The sequence below is a fragment of the Danio rerio genome, chromosome 5 (assembly GCF_049306965.1).
Source record: "Danio rerio strain Tuebingen ecotype United States chromosome 5, GRCz12tu, whole genome shotgun sequence".
NCBI classification, from domain to species: Eukaryota; Metazoa; Chordata; class Actinopteri; order Cypriniformes; family Danionidae; genus Danio; species Danio rerio.
Genome location: NC_133180.1, coordinates 52,034,041 through 52,052,936, shown reverse-complemented (window position 1 = coordinate 52,052,936; position 18,896 = coordinate 52,034,041). Strand labels below are relative to the sequence as shown.

The window sequence follows — 18,896 nt, the reverse complement described above, 5'->3', positions numbered from 1 at the left end:
GCGCTCATTTATTAAAACCCTATACCCTATTTATTTTAATAATACCTTTTAGCATAGGCAAAATGTAAAAACATGAATGCTGTTATAAAGAGGTGAAAATCCAAACGCACACACAGTATGACAGAGTGCTGATCAAAAGCTTCAGTGTGTATAATTGTCCCAGATGTAGAATGTAACTCTTGAAGAGCAGAGGCACGCCATCTACATATTACCAAGCCATACCCTTCTTTACTTTTTCTCCCCTCTTTTTTTACACTCAGTCAATTACGGGTTCCCATGTCACTCAGCAACACCAAACACCGCACAGAGGACGAGACGAAAAAAAATCTTATTTGAAGTTTAACTCTCATTTGAATGACAAAAAGGGAGGCCCTGCTAACGCACTGATAATAGAATCAATTTGCACACTTTCATATGCCCCAGAAATTAAAAGAGACAAAATGAAAGTCTCCAAAACAAATAAACCCGAAGCTTCCTGGCGCAAATCACAAATTCGCAGTCTGATGACTAACAATAAAGCGAACAGTTCTGTAATTTTGCCATGCGCTTCTTAATGCAACAAATAAAGAACGAACGCATATGCTGAATCAATTCTCCAAACATACTGAGAAACAGGCAGATATGAGGACAGGCGGGATTTAATGGAAAAGAGTCCAGCTTTATCTGTGAGATCTCTGAATTAATCAGCAAGTAAACTATTACATTAAAGCACATAAAGGACATCCTTTTTCTTGCTTTCTCTCTGACACACACACACACACACACACACACACACACACACATTCACTAGAGCCTACGCAAGAAACAAAAGCTAATTGAAGCGTACTGTTAGAAGGCTTTGAAATTTTAAGAGGGGCTCATACAGCTTTTGTTGATTTAGGTTTTGCACCATCTATCAATGGGTTCATAGGAAGAGGTTTAATCAGGTAGGAAACCCGGACAGAAAGAGGTGGGACGGGGTATTGTGTTGGTGTGAAAGCAGAACCAAAAAGGGGCGTCTTTTCACGTTTCTTTACTTTCACCTGCTGGGATCCATTTGGTCTCTTTCAAGGAGAAAAACGGGCGAATGCAATGAATAAAGAAAGACAGATGAGTAGCCCATGAAGGCCAATAGCTTAATCAACAGCCACTTGTAATCACCACAGTGCTCAACCCCACTGTCAGTTTACAGCAGTTTGGTGCTCGTGGAGTTACATGCGCATATTGAATAAACAACTTTCTGAGTGTGGCTTTGTTAGGTGTGTAGTGTTCAAAATCTTGCAAAGCATGCCAGGAAGAGCATTTAGAAATGTCATATAATCACTTGGATTTATTTATTTATTTATTTGATTTTTTTTTTGAAGGAGCCGGCCACCTAGAATCGAACAATGAGGTCAGTGCGCCATCTTGAGGAGGAAGTGGGAACCATATGGAGTTTTTTTTTCTCTCCCACTTCACATTTTTCTCAGCCTTCTCTGCTTGGGTTCAGTGATTCCATTTTGAAGGTAAATAATATTTTTAGTAGTGAAATAACTATGCGTTTTAGAAGAACTTTTCAGATTGAACTAAGGCGTTTGCATCTAAACTTTTAATATTCATTTAGCCTATTTATTCATTCTTTTTTTTGTCGGCTTAGTCCCTTAATTAATCTGGGGTCACCACTGTGTAATGAACCGCCAACTTATCCAGCATATTTTATTTTTAAGCAGCGGATGCCCTTACAGCTGCAACCCATCTCTGGGAAACATCCATACACACTTATTCATACTCATACACTACGACAATTTAGTCTACCCAATTCACCTGTACCACATGTCTTTGGACTGTGGGGAAACCGGAGCACCCAGAGGAAACCCACATGAACACAGGGGACAAACACCTTTCAGAAACATCAACTGACCCAGCCAAGGCTCAAACCAGCAACCTTTTTGCTGTGAGGTGACAGCAAAAAACAACCGCGTCGCCACTCTTAATATATTACGAAAAACAAATCATTTTGTATTATGAATTTCAGTGTTTCCCAACCCTGGTTCTGAAGGCACACCAACAGTACACATTTAAACTTTTCCCTAATCAAACACACGTGAATCAGCTTATCAGAACATAAGAAGAGACACCAAACCTGAAATGAATAGGTCAGTAAAGGGAGACATTCAAAATATGTACTGTTGTACGGTGTGCCTCCAGAAACATGCTTGGGAAACGCTGATGTATTCAAATATTTTAGCTACATTATCAAGTGAAAATAGAATGTGGATTTGAAACAAATTCACATTTCCAAGACAAAAACGATAAGTACTGCTATGAGATTATGAATATTGTAGTGCTCATTTTTCTGTCACAAAGACCATTTTGATCTTCATGACCACAAGGGGGCCATTTGCAATTTGATTATTGTAGTGTCTCATTAAAGTCAAATTCCACACATTTCACTCGCTCGCACACAAACACACGCTTTGAAGGGACCTCTGTACACATAATGACCCTTATGTAGATGAATAGTGGTTGGTTGTATTACAAATAAAATAAAACCAGGGGTTGCATTTGTAATAAAGCGATGGTTGTGCATATGATAAATATGACAAAAATAATACAACGGTTAATTTTCATAAGAGGAATTTTATATCTACAATATCTTAAGCCTAATCTACTCCTAACTATATATCTACGTTGCAAAAATGCTGTATTCTACACAATCAATTTGTGTTGGGACAATATGAAGGAATTAAGTTAACTCATTAGTTTTCACAAGTTTAGGTGGATTGAACATAAAACAATTAAGTTGTCCCCCCCAAAAAACCTTAAGATCCGTGTTGTTTTAGCTCATTTTAAATAAGTAGTTTGAACAAAGCAGCAAACATTATTTTGTTTAGTGTAAACACATTTGTTTTAGAAGTCAATGATTAATTTAAATTATTTAGCTTGACATGTTTACTGTCTCAAAATACTTTGAAAGTTTCTCAAAATAAAATATATTGTGTTTAAAGGGGAAAAAGGTTTTCTTTTTTTTTTTTTACTCAGACATTTATATAAATATATTTTTAAAAGAATATATTTTAGAGCAGTAATCACAATACCGCCAAACCGTGATATTTTTATCCAGAGTTATCACACAGTCAGAATCTCATATTGGTCCACCTAGCCTGCACATGCATGTACACCATTTAGTAACTGTTTAGGCCATTTGGTTCACGAGAACAAAAGGAAGTGCAATACAATGTAATACTCTCGTCATTACATTAGTGTATACAGCATGCATTTAAATATGGAAGCCACACTTCAAAAATTACTTTTGCTGCCTTTTCCAACTACTTATTTAAGATGAGCTTATACAACACAATTCTGGAGATTTTTTGGGGGAAACTTGATTGTTTTAGTGTCAATTCACTTAAATTTGTTACATTAACCTAATCGATTGAGTTGGGACGACATGAATGAATTTTGTGTAACCATGCATTATTTGTTCATGGGAGGGAGAAGGGAATATTGCAAATGTATGGTTTTTGTTTATTTTCTTTTGTCATGAGTGCTCCTAAATAAAAAATATTGCTGTTGCATTTGAGTTTACCAATAATGATAGAAATTTCTCAACCCACAAAATCCCATTACAAATGGCTTGGCATGGTCATTTGTCTTGCCAATTAATTTAGTAACAAAAAAACAAACAAATACATAATTCAACAGATTTTAAAATATATTACAGTAACAGTTTTAAGGTCTTGCTTTTACAATAATTTCAACATTAAAAATACAACTTTGGTTTCAAGGAATTAGTTAATATTGTTTAATGGATTTAAGCTAGCACAAACATATTTTTAAATTATTTATAACAGAATTATAAATATTGTAGCAAATTCCTTAATGTTGTTTAATGTAATAAAATACTGTAAATTGTTAACAATTTTCAGTGACTACAAAATTAACCATGGGTCAAGCAGAATCTGCTTTTGCCTTCATTTGCTCACTGATATCTCTGATTTATTTACAACATTTAATTGAAACGTTTTATTTAAGGTAGGTTTTTTTCTTTAATATAAAGCATTGTTTCACTACAGTACTGAAGTAAACCCATATTGACTCAACAATTAATGGTTTTACATCAGTTATATTTTAACTACTTAGTGGTAGAGTCATAGCAACGAAAATACAACAGTAAAATATCAGTAACTACAAAATTAACCATGGTTTAACTTTAAATCATAATAACTTTAAAACAAAGCATTTTCACTACAGTTCTGAGGTAAACCCATATTAACTCAACAATAAATGGTTTTACATCAGCTATATTTTAACTATTTGGTGGTAGATTTATAGCAACAAAAAATACAACAGTAAAATAAAAGTAACTACAAAATTAACCATGGTTTAACTTTAAAGCTACAAATATAACCATTATTTCACGACAGTACTGAAGTAAACCCACATTAACTCCACAATTAATGGTTATACAGTAGTCGTGGATTAACCATTTAGTAGTAGAATCATAGCAACAACAAAAAATAACATTAAAATTACAGTAACTACAAAATTAACCATGGTTTGACTTTAAAATCATAGTAACTTTAAAATAATCATTGTTTCACTACAGTACTCTAGTAAAGCAATATTAACTCCACGATTAATGGTTTTACATCAGTTATATTTTAACTACTTAGTGGTAGAAGCATAGCAACGAAAAATACGACAGTAAAATAACAGTAACTACAAAATATACCATGGTTTGACTTTAAAATCATAGTATCTACAAAATGTACAATTGTTTTACTACCGTAGTCATGGTTTAACTATTTAGTAGTAGAATCATAGCAAGAAAACATACAACAGTAAAATAACAGTAACTACAAAATTAACCATTGTTTCACTACAGTACTGAAATAAACCCATATTAACTCCACAATGAATGGTTTTACATCAGTCATAGTTTAAATATTTAGTAGTAGGATCATAGCAGCAACAAAAAATAACAGTAAACTAACAATAACTACAAAATGAACCTTGGGTTGACTTTAAAATCATAGGAGCTACACAATCAACCATTTAATCACTACAGTACTGAAGTAAAACCATAATAACTCCACAATGACATGGTTTAACTATTTATAAGTAGTTAAAACACATAACAACATAACAAAAATACAAACAGTTAAATAACAGTAACTACAACATTTTGACCTCAAAGCGACAAAATTAACCATTGATTTACTACATTACTGAAGTAAAGCCATATTAACTCTACAATTAATGGTTTTACAGTAGTCTTGGTGTAATTTATTTAGGAGAATTATAGCAACAATAATACAAGAGTAAAATAACTACAAAATATTTTTGGTATAAATGTACTTTTATTTACAGATTCTTATAATGGCAAAAAACAACACTACCAAACTATAATTTTAATTTGACAGTCAAGGTTAATACAGTTTTACTCTGTTCTTTTACTACATATTTTAAAATGATGATCTATTCTAGTGCCAGGTTTTTTATGCCACAATGTCAGTAACCCCTTCTCACCCTACAGTGACCACAGCGTCATTTCACACAGTGTGTTTTGTGACACTCCCAAGGACATCAAAAAAATCTCATTTTCACACATGAAAACCGCAAAACACGTTTAACACTCGGCACACCCAAACATAGACAGACAACATACAAAAACACTCGAGCAATAGACACACACACACACGCTGGGTCACAAACCCAGAACATTGTGAAGACAGGTCATACATTACTCTGCCAGGTTTGTACATGCGTCTTTTCCTTGAGAGCATGCTGGCTATTTGGAGAGCTACGGACATGGCACTTTGATAAAAGGGTCATTCTGCAGGCTTTGCGGGGGCTGTGTACTGTGAAGGATTGGATTTTCACATGAATGCTTGCACTCTTGGGCTGCCCGTCCTCTTCCTCATCCACACTGAGATAGCCTTTGAATGGCAGATCTCAATTTCTGATTGCTGTCTGATTATCTATTCACCTCCAGCTATATTGACAGGGGCACACTGCTATTGAGAAGTGTGTCAGAATGACAGTGGGCCCGAATTTAGATTTGGAGCTGCAGGAGTGTCCACTTAGCCTATATTTTCACTGTCATTGCCATCGGGAGAGAAATAATTCATTTCCTCAAATGCTTATGAAGGTTTTTAAAAAAGCAAGCATGGGTAAAACTTTATAATATTGTTCATTAGTTGGAATCGTTTCTTTATTTAATGATAGTTTAGTGCGTTTATTATTCACTAGAACTGGCTTTTGAGAGGGAGAAATAGGCTTTATTTAAAGGTTTAAGACATCCTGGAGTACTTTGTTTTACAAATGTTAACAGATTTTTGTGTGTTGAGCATTAGTTAATATAACATTAGCATGTGTCAGCTTTAATTGTGGGGAACACTGGATCATTTTGAGCTTTTGTCAGCTAATTTCATCTTCCGGGTTTAATTTTATTTTATTTTTTTTCTCGAGTACTTATAAAAGTGCATAAATCAAAATGATCAGAATCAATTGTGTGTATAAGTCAAAAATAATGATTTTATTCAACAATTTCATCTCATCAGCATCAATATATTGTGCATTCACAAGCGAACATTGAATGCTGAGATACACAACCTTTTTTATTCAAATGGAACTGCCAATCCATTGCAGCTGCAATGTTTAAACAGTAGAAACTCCACATTATCCTGTTTTTTTTTTTGTTTTTTTTTTGAGGGACTTAAATACATTAGTGATATTCTACAGATGCCAAATAGCAGAACAGATTTGGAGTGGCTAACTTCTCTTGCTTCGGCTGAAAGGTTGTTCCCTTTGGCCTTCCTCTAGACAACCTGCGGAAGATTTCAGTCACTTCAGAAAGATTTGCTATCTTGCATTGTAAGTCAACGAGGACTGAAATTATGCTGTCAATTAAATATTTGTTAAAATTAAGGAAATTATTTGCAGGTGTCAGATTTACACCAATAACAACGATAATACACCAATGAAAATGTTCTTTAAATTTAATAAATATATTTAGCTGAAGTGTTTTTATAAAATATACATGTAAATATACCTAAAAACTGTTCTTTTATTTCTGTTAAGATAACTTTAAACATTGTTGTACTCTGCTAAGGAGGTTTATGAAGACATAAATTGTGTCCTTGTAATTCAAAATGATTAAAATCTTACTTAACATGTAAGTATTGCCACAGGTTACATGTGGGGGTTGGGATTAGGGGTAGGTGTAGAGTAAGGCCATATAATAAATGTTTTTACAATTTAAAATATCCTTGTAAACTATATATATATATATATATATATATATATATATATATATATATATATATATATATATATATATATATATATATATATATATATATATATATATATATATATATATATATGTGTGAAAGAAATATCAGTTTTTATTTTTTTAAAGAACATTTTAAGATTTTAAGTTCAAAATTATTAGCTACTTCAAGCTATATTTCTTTTGATAGTCTACAGAACTAACTTGCCTAATTAATTACCCTAACCTGCATAGTAGGCATGGGCCGATGACCATGTTCAAGGTATACTGCGGGTTTGGAAAAGTCAAGGTTTTACAAATTTTCTGCAATACCGTTCCTAAAGTATGTTCATTTTTTTTTTTTTTTTTTTTTTTTTTTTAGGTTTTAGGACAACAGTATCTCAAGCAAAAAAGATCTCTAAAGATGCTGTTTCCATTTTTTTTTTCTGTTTTTAAAACAAATGAAGACAGCAGAATCAATAATTCATTTAGCCTGACACGTTTACTCTTCCAAAATATTTCAAATATTTCTTAAAATAAAAGATATTGCATTCAAAGTGGAAAAAAGCTTTGAGTTTTTTTTACCCAGACATTTAAAAAGAATATATTTTAGAGTAGTAATCACAATACAGTTATACCATGAAAATTTTATCTAAGGTTATCATACCATCAGAATCTTATACCGGCCCATGCCTACTGCCTAGTTAATCTAATTAACCTAGTTAAGCCTTTAAATGTCAGTTTAAGCTGTATAAAAGTGTCTTAAAACATATCCAGTCAAATATTTACTGTCATCCTTCATTCATGTCTTTTCGGCTTATTCCCTTTTATTAATCTGGGGTTGCCACAGCGGAATGAACTGCCAACTTTTCCAGCATATGTTTTTACACAGCGGATGCCCTTCCAGCTGCAACCCATCTCTGGAAAAAATCCATCCTAACTCATTCAAACTCCTACACTACGGATAATTAAGCCTACCCAATTTACCTGTACCACATGTCTTCGGACTGTGGGGGAAACCTGAGCACCCGAAGGAAACCCACGCAAACACGGGGAGAACATGCAAACTCCATACAGAAACACAGCACTACCTACTGCGCCACCACGTCGCCCTACTTTCATCATGACAAAGATAAAATAAATCAGTTATTATAAATCAGTTATTAGAAAACTATTATGTGTAGAAATGTGTTGAAAAAGTCTGCTCTCTGTTAAACAGAAATTTGGGAAAAAAAGTTTTTTACGGGAGATAATAATTCAGGGAGGCGAATAATTCTGACTTCAACTGTATATATATATATATATAAATATATATATATATATATATATATATATATATATATATATATATATATATATATATATATATATATATATATATATATATATTGTGTGTCATGTCATATCAGCACACTTGTATTTGAGACACATGGTTATAACACAGGTATTACAGGTAGATGGTGAATTATAAGGACATTTCTCAAAAAGCTTAAAAATCATACTTTTTTCTCACTAAGTAGCATATTTTCTTTAAGGGTTGGATTTAGGGATAGCGTGTGGATAGGGCAATTTACATTACTTGCAATTTACATTCATTATAACTGTTACATTTTAGTTATAATAAACCTGCTAGAGGGTGAGTAAATGAGGACAGATTTTTCAGTGTGAATTATCCCTTAAATTGATAGTTCCCCAAAACCTGAAAATGTCCTGTTAATTTACTTACTCACAGGTCATCCAAGATGTAGGTGACTTTTTTTCTTCAGTAGAACATAAAGAATATTTTGAGCTGAATCTGTAGTCCTTGGTGATTAATAGCAGTGAATGGTTATATCTTTTAAATAAAATAAAAAAAGACATACAAATTAATTATTCATGGCTGATGACACACTGAGATCTTGTGAAGCCAAATAATCAAATCTGTATAAGAAATTGAACATCATTTACAATATTATTAGCTTTAATCCGCAGCCTGGTTAAACAGTTCTCTGCACATATGCGATTGAGGTCCGATTGTAGTTTGTTCACTTTTGATAGTGAAAGTGCGAGAGCTTGGACAGGAGGTCTGTTTGATAGCATCTTTACTATTGTCGCATATGTTCCAAGAACTGTTGGATCAGGCTGTGGAAAGAAGCTAATAATTTTGTGAATAATGTTCAATTTCTTACCAGTTGATTTGGACTCATTTGTATGTGTTTATTTAAAAAAAAAAACAATCATAATGGACCCTTTTCACAATGTTAAATACTTGAAAGTAATTAATTCATTCATCTATTTATTCATTTTTTTGGGGGGGGGGTTATTAACTTATTAATCTGGGTTGCCACATTTGAATGAACCGCCAACTTATCCAGCCTATGTTTTACTCAGCGGATGCCCTTCCAGCTGCAACCCATCATTGGGAAATGAAAGCTTTTAATATTTAGATTTAGACAGGCGCAAACTCATTGTACCTGCACATTAGCGACATGCAAGAGGTGGAGCGGCAGAGTAAAATAACAGCGGTGAAGTGCGCCAGACAAAACACAAACTGTGTGCAAATAGTGCAAAAGACATTTACTTACACTAACAGAACAATGAATATGATGCACATAGACCATCAGCACAGTGAAAAATTTCTATCACAAACGTCTATACGCAAAAAACTATTAAAAAGCCAAACCACACACACCGGATAATTTGCAGCACCGCTTGCTCCGAGTCTGACGAATGCTACGGAGATCACACGGTGCATCAGTGTTTTCATAGTGAAAGTGTGAAGATGTTTTTCAGACCGAAAGAGATAGTTATTCTGTTACAGAAGCAGGTATTAGACTATGTTTATCCTCTCCTTTTCAATTGAGTTCATGCATGTTTTAAAGGGTCACAAAACACCAAAACACTTTTTTTTTTGAGCCGTTGACAGTTGTATGTGTCCCACACTGCTAAAAACACTATTAGGATGCATATATTTAACTAAAAAGTTACAATTGTTTGTTTTTACGTTATTTCAAGCAAATTCATACTTCCGGTTTGAAACTAATTTTTGAAGCTGCGTCACTGCCATGAGATCTTAGCGTGTATTCCAGCATGTAGACTGGACATCTGTACCTGGGAGTGCTTTATTACATCTCTGAGTGTGCTGGATTAATGCATGGGTAAGACTTGGTTCAAACCAATCAGCGCACTCTATTGTTCAACTTCATTAATATTCTTTAATGTTACAGTGTTCAGAGAGACGCCACGTTGTGTTGACAAAACAAGCGTGCAGTGTTGCTTTTGTAATTTGCTGCAATGAAGGTTTTGTTTTCATTTTCTCTCTATGAGAGCACAGCTGGACTCACGTGTGGATAACAGTGCACACAAAGCGCGACAACAATACGTGTCTAAGGAACATTGTTTACCTGAGACCTTTTCTTATCTGGAAATGGCGAGATCCGGATTTGCTGCTCGTCTCCTCTTAATAAAGACGCGGCTCTAGTTGCTGTTGATTGTCCTGTTTCTACAGATTTGGTAAGTGAGTGACTAGTGGTCTTTGTTTACTTAGATGGCAAAGTTAGTTCGTATCGAACTAAATATTACTGTGAGTGTGAACATGTTAGCACCACAATCAAACTTACCGTCATGTAGGATTTTCGCCGCATTTTGTGACAGGAATAGCAAACATGGCTTTCTGACGCTACCTACCGAGTGCATCTAAGTTACCGAGAAATGCAGAGTTTTTTTTCTCTCATTCGCTGTGCAGTATCAAATATTGCATACACGCTTAGAGGAGTTCCTCGAATAAAGTATCTCTTTTGTCACGAGGTCATGAATGAAATTCCCTGAATGAAAGAGCCAAACTCTAGTTAAAGTCCACCATTTAATAATTTGTCAAATAATTTGATTACTTATAGCCATGTGAACACAGTCTGTCTTTCTCCCCTCTCTCTCTCTCTGTGTGTGTGTGTGTGTGTGTGTTTTGACTCTGAAAATTAGCGTGTGCCTAAAATCTACACTCCCATTTTTATGCAAATTTTTTACAGACCATGCCTCTTTTGCTCCTCTGACACTCCCCCCTAAACAGAGCTGGACATGCCCACTTTCCTGACTTCTTCCAAAGTAGAGGTGTGAAAACACCCTGCTAAAACAAGGGGGTTTCATGGTCCTTTAATAATTTGCTTATTATTATTATGGAATGTTTAAAAAATGTTCAAGATTATCTCTTAAGTGTACACTGATACTTTTACTAATTAATTATACAAGTAATGTTAATTATTCACCTTCATAATCAATTTCAACTCCTGTATCTATCCTACTATATAATTAGCAATTATATAATCAGTGTGCTCTCTGGTTTAGGAAAGGTTCACCTCTCCATATCAGCATCTCTGTATCCAGTGAAAGAGGTTTTCCATCAGCAGGGTGCATTGTATATGTGCAAAGACTTCAGCTTATTCCAGAAAACATAGATATGCTGATATTTCTCTTTAATGTAAATGGAAAATCCCAGCACAGTTTTAGTTTTTTTTTTAAATTAATGAAACTTCTTTAGTTTCTATTAATATTTTTCTTTTTTTGGAATTTGCTTTTAAGATAGCAATTTAGTTTACTGTGCAGAATTGAAAAAAAAATGAAAAGCCTCTTCAGCTTAAATTTGTTCCAAATAACTTTGTAAAAAAAAACATGACTAAATCATATCGTAAGATCAGTATCGTGAATTGTATCGAATCGTGAGTCAGGTGAATCTTTACATCCCTAGTATTTGTATGAGTATTATATCATTCTTGCATCAAAATACAAAAATCTAAAAATTACCACTTATGCGAGGCATTTTTAATGCAGTGTCTATGGACAAGACTGTAAATTTGATGTTGTTCTCTCTTCTGGCTAAAGTTATCACAATTGTCAATTTGCCTTTCCTTTTTTTTGAAAGTCTCGATAACACCATTAAGTTTTTCCTTTATTATTTGAGCAAATATGATTGTAATACTCTCCCATTCACTGCATTCTAAGTTTGTCCATATAAAACCGAGAAACCCGTAAATGTGAAAAGGGTCCATTCACTACGATAAAGACTAGATCGGATACTCGGCCAGCCGGAAGTGCGATATGCACATCAATATAGCAGCATTATTTATGACACTGTATTTAAATAATTAAAGTTTTTACAGTACTGTGACGGTTTTGGATAGGGTTGGGGTCGGCGTAGGCATTAAAAAATCCTATTTATTGGGTCATTTAATAGATACCATAAATAATACTCGGTACAACAACTGTTTTTACCTTACTGTGACGGTTTGGTTTAGGGTTGGGGTGGGGGTAGACATTATAAAATACAATAAATGGGAATAATTCACGTTAACTTCCATCCGCCAATCTAGCAACAACCATTCACTACCATTATATGAATCACCAAGGACCACGGATTTAGCTCAAAAACTTCTTTAAAGTTCTACTGAAGAAATAAAAGTCCACTACATCTTGGATGATCTGTGACATGTAGGAATTTTTTGTTTTTTAGATGAACAATCCAGATAAGATATGCTAAAAACATTATTTTATTACAGTCTTCCTCTATAACTTACAGTAAAACTAATTAAAGGAACGCATTTTAATAGTTTGAAACCCAAATCTGATCACAAATTTTGGCATTACAGCATGGTTTTGTACAGCTGGAGATTCCATGAATACAAGAGACAATATAGGATGCAATATTAAGCTGAGGAGTCTAGACAGAGCCCAATTAGAGAGAGATGGTTAGGATGGGACCTGCGGTGTGTGGAGGGGGGGCAGCTGATGGTGGGGAGGAGGTGCCTGATGCCAACCTGAAACATTTTGATCTCCACACTTGGATTCACAGGCATACATTACTCCACGGGCAGACTAATATGCTTCCACAGACACATAAACACACACAATTGGTCATTGCAGGCAACATGTTCTGGGTGGCAACACAGTCAACATTGCACTCAGTGTTATGACGCCATCCTGTCTAGCTCAATCACCATTGTCGAAACAAATGTGGCTAGCCAATAGCATTCTCTTATACTTTCTAAAATGTACAATGAGAAATATTTGTTGTGTTTCTCTCTCCAAATAGTTTGGTTTTGTCAATATAACACTTCCGATGAGTTGAACACCATGTCCGACATAAATTTTCGATGTGTTTTTTAAGCTGAAATTGTAAGTAAGCTATGAATACATTAGATTTCTTGATCATGGCACAGTGCCAGTCGGTCTGCAAGCAGAATAGAGATTTGATGAGGTCATGTGATTTAGTAGCTGTTTGCTTCATGGAGAGAGCCGCACTTGTCCATATTGTAGCGGCTAATATCACAACAGCCCTCTGCCGGTGTCCATGGCAACGAGCGACAGAAAATGAAAGGAGGAAATTAAATCATGCTGTCATGGGGGGCATGCATTAATTTTGCATAAAGAGTGGATGATATGTGAACGTCTGGGCTTGCCTTTGTTCAGTGCCAGCGTCTGGTACACATCAGAATATGACAAAGACCAAACCAAGAACTCTTGTGTTTTAAATGAAAACACTGAAATTGTTCTATAAAATGAGCATTTTTATCTGGCTCATGTGTGTATGTTCAGTAATTTCACTTTTATGGTAAATAATAAGTCATTTCTGTGGTCTTTAAAGTGAAATACTGTAAGTCAACATAAACAAAGGAGGCTGAGAAAAATGTTCATTTTCGATGAAAATTTTCGATGGCACTTAGAGGATTTTGCATCTCAACTCTTCATTTATTTATGGGAAAAAATGTTTATTTTAAATGTTTGTTAAAAATGAAGAATACAATTCATTTTGTATGTAAAGTTCATGTCTATATGTATTTCAGAATGTGAAGTTATATTATATATATATAATTGTGTGTGTGTGTGTGTGTGTGTGTGTGTGTGTGTGTATAATTAAATCCAACATCCTTAAGAAATATATATATATATATATATATATATATATATATATATATATATATATATATATATATATATATATATATATATATATATATATATATATATATAAATGTGAAACATATATATATATAATGTGAAATATATATATATATATTCTAAAGACGGATATCCTTAACAAATAAATACATACATACATACATAAATAAATAAATAAATAAATAAATAAATAAATAAATAAATAAATAAGTAAATAAATAAATAAATAAATAAATAAATAAATAAATAAACAAATAAATAAATAATGTTAACAAAAAAGGTACAAGAAATTAGAAAAAAGTAACAGATCCATTTTCAGTCATCAGACACTCACATGAAAATATACTGTAGTAATTAATAGTAAATACTAGAGTGTTCTTTTAACCATTCTAAAACTGACAGCTGCAATTCAGCAATTAGTCAAAATGTGGTCAGATATGTTTTTTTTATATTGGCAATATACAGTTGAGGTCAGAATTATTAGCCCCCCTGTTAATTTTTCCTCCAATTTTTGTTAAATAGAGAGCAGATTTTTTTTCAACACATTTCTAAACATAATAGTTTTAATAACTCATTTCTAATAACTTATTTCTTTGTACTTTGCCATGATGACAGTAAATAATATTTTACTAGATATTTTTTCAAGACAATTCTATACAGCTTAAAGTGACATTTAAAGGCTTAATTAGGTTAATCGGGTAAACTAGGCAGGTTAGGGTAATTAGGCAAGTTATTGTATAATGATGTTTTGTTCTGTAGACTATCAAAAAAAAAAAAAAAAAAAGCTTAAAGGGGCCAATAATCTCTCTGTTAAACATCATTTGGAAAATATTTTTAAAAAGAAGGGGGGGCTAATAATTCTGACTTCAACTGTATATTGCATTAACAGAAATTTTTTAGGTCCATGTGTAAGTCGATATATTGATTATTGTGACAGGCCTATGTGTGAAAGAGTGTGTATGGGTGTTTCCCAGTGTTAGGTTGTGCCTGGAAGGGCATTTGCTGCATTAACCATATGCTGGATGAGTTGGCGGTTCATTCCGCTGTGGTGAACACTGATTAATAAAAGGACTAAGTCGAAAAGGAAATGAATGAATGAACGAATGTCTTTCAAAAAGTAAAAAAAAAAATTATTATCTAACTATCAGAATTGCCATATTTTATCCACAACACACAGAAGATAAAAATTGTAGTTAATAGCTGCACAAAAAACAACAACAACATGCAAAAGAAAAGTTTTTTTCGTATCAGGTTTTTAATTATTATTATTATTTTTTGTAGGATTGGTGTGTTTATGTTAGATTAACAACAAAGCAATTGTGTCAGATGCAGAAGATTGATTGTTTTGCACCAGGTTTAACTTTCTGACACATTTATGTCAATCAAATACATTAGAAATAAATACATTCCACAAATGAATGTCAAGAATGATCTCTGATTTGTGATCTTTGAAATTAAACTAAGAATAGACTTGTGCTGAAAACATTGTGTCCATTAGTCTCATTAGGTGAGGTTAATATTAAATTCATTCATTTTCTTTTCAGCTTAGTCCCTTTATTAATCAGGGGTCGCCATAGCGAATAAACCAACAACTTATCCAGCATGTTTTATGCAGCAGATGTCCTTTCAACTGCAACCCATCACTGGGAAACACCCATACACTCTCTTTTACACTCATTCACTACGGAAAATTTAGCTTAGGGTGCCCCATGCTGCCCTTATATTAAATAAAATAAATTAATAAATGACTATAAAAACTATAAGATTGTAAGACTGTTGCACTTTTTTTTTTTGTATATAGGCCTATTGTTGTGTGCGCAACGTTTGGATATTTATAACCCCCTCCAAGAAATGTGAAGGTCTCAAGTCACTGGCATTGTTATTTTGGGCGTTGCGGACTGAAAAGTTAAATTGAGAGCGTTTTCTTTTCATTTCTTCTTATTTTTTTATTAATAATAAATACATGTACTTCTCTTTGTTGTCATTGAAAATCATGTTATTCAACTAAACACTGATTGCAGAAGTCCTCAAGCATTTAAACATTGGTGTCTGATCAAAAAGAAAGAAGAAAATACCATGACATTTGAAAGATATGTTACAATAATTTACAGATAAACTAAAAATGATTCATACACATACATAAGCATAATTGTTTTTAGAATTTAAAAAACTGGTCTCAATTCATTATCACATTATTTTACAAAAAAAAACTGCTCCGGTTTCCCTCACAGTCCAAAAACATACGGTATAGGGGAATTGAATAAAGTGTATGAGTGTGAATGAGTGTTGGCTACATGGATGTTTCCCAGTACTGGGTTGCAGCTGGAAGGGCATGTGCTGTGTAAACCATATGCTGGATAGATTGGAGGTTCATTTTGCTGTGGTGACCCCTGATGAATAAAGGGAATAAGCCGAAGGAAAATTAATGAATGAATAAATAAATTTAAAAAAACTGCATAGTATGAGATGGGTTTTATTTATTTATTTTTTATTTAAATACAGTAAATCACTAACGCTAAAAATCTTGGTATAAAACAACTACACACACAATAAAATCTGCTGTTTTATGTGCAATTATGCATCACAATATTATAATATACAATAAAACATAAACAAAAATACATTAAACACTGAGATAAATGTGTAATGAAAACTGTTAAATACTAAATAAATCAGTATCTAATATCCAAACCAACAGTATTATACTGATAAACTGGGCTCTCCTTTCTATCATCTACAACTATTTTTTTTTTAATGACATTATGTAGCACTATATAAGTGAAAAAAGAGTTACATTATACATTTAAAGATGAGTTTAAAACTACTGTCATTTAGAGCATTTTCTTTTCCCGGAAACAGTTTATTGATAATAAATATTTCCCTTTGTTGTCATTAAAAACCAAGTTATTCAACCAAACACTGATTGCTGAACTGCTCAAGTGTTTAAACATTGGCGTTGTCTTATAAATAAGAAAGAAAAAACTACATTTAAATTTGGATAATATGTCATATGAAGATATATTAAAGTAATTTACAGATAAACAAAAAATACACATTTGTAAGCATAATTGTTTTTATACTTTTGAAGTAGTCTCAATTTATTTTCACAGTATTTATAAAAAAAACTGCACATTGTTGCGAATCTCATAATGTCTGTATGAAAAGGTTTTATTGTATTTCAAATCCAAATACAGTAAATCACCAATGCTCAAGTTTTTTGTCTAAATAAATTTCACAAACACACACAATAAAATCAGCTGTTTATGCATCACAATATTATAATATATAATAAAAAGTTTTTTTTTTTAAGTGTAATAAAAACTGTTTAAAGTTTAAGGACATTTTTACAATTTACACAACACCTGGGAGACTGAGAAGTGCTAGCAGAAACACATAAACATAAATATATGTAATATTAGCCAACATTTTGTGCTTAACTTATACATTCAGGTGCACTATAGACTGTATTAGAGCTGCACGGTATTGGCAAAATCTAGCATTGCGATATTGTTTTATTCAGCGATATGCTTTGCCATATGAATACAATTTCACTAGATACACTCAAATAAGTGTGTATCAAATAAGACACACAACACAGGTCTAGAGATTTTTTAGACAACATAATTGTTTTTTTCAACCCACTTATATTTGTAAAAACTAATAAGTTAACTCAATTTCTTCATGTTGTCAAAGCTTAATTACCCATCTACAAGCGTAGATAAAATCAACAGAGAAAAATATAGAAATGAAACAGTGTCTAATTGCTTTCAGAAGAAGTACAAATGTATTCAGGTTTGCAGTAATTGAATAATTAAATGCAAAATAATAGTGCAAGTCTTTGTTTTATAAACATATACAAGTAATTACTATTCATTTACAAATGCAACAATATTCTATGCCTGAATGCTGTTAAAACATTCACACAGTCACAGGCCTCAAAAAAGAAAAAAAACACAGCAAAATAATCAGTTATAACACAATGTGACTATTGCGAATAATCACAATACGATATCGATGCTGAAACGATATATTGTGCAGCCCTACTCTGTATGGTGCTCATAAGGCCTCAATAAATCTTCTAAACAAAATTTCTCGTAGCATTCATGAGCAATATAGCACTTGTAGCCTATAGACAAAAACTTTAATGGGGAGAACTGACTGGAATTACACATGTATAAACCCTTTGAAAGATTTTTCAAAGGCTGTTTTCGCATATGAGGAGCTTATTTCTGTCCGATATCACAGAAATACGAAGTAGAGTCAATGCCACAGTATTGGACTTTCAATAATATCCAAGGTGATAGTAAAAAGTATAGACACACACTTGGAATGTGTGCATAAAACAGGCTTGAGTCTGAATACAACATCATGAGTTTATTAAAGCCCCATTGATTTACTCAGAACTCAACTAGAAGCTTCAGCGTTTCTGTCGTGCATATTCAGGCGTCAATGTCAGCCGTTCATCACGGACAGTCAACACTTCTATCTCTCCACACCATCAATTTACAAAATCATTGCTATCTGTCGAAATAGCATAGGAAATATTGACAGAAGATCAACTGAGGTGCATTGAATTTCTGTAACCCATTCTAAACAGACTGAAATAAGAAGACATCAGATAATAACGAAAGTCATCTGCCACAATGTGTTCACAGTTCATGGATAAAAGCACTGACGCCTTGCTCATCTCCACCTGCAGCAAATACCAATGCAGACAAAATGTCAAACTGTAAAA

At 33.1% G+C, this 18,896-nt stretch overlaps 1 long non-coding RNA gene across 1 annotated transcript in view; it reads right to left on the bottom strand.

Annotated features, from left to right (window-relative positions):
- LOC137495629 (uncharacterized) overlaps positions 1-18,896 on the bottom strand; it is a 47,432-nt gene that overhangs the window by 27,981 nt on the left and 555 nt on the right. The window lies entirely within an intron of this gene.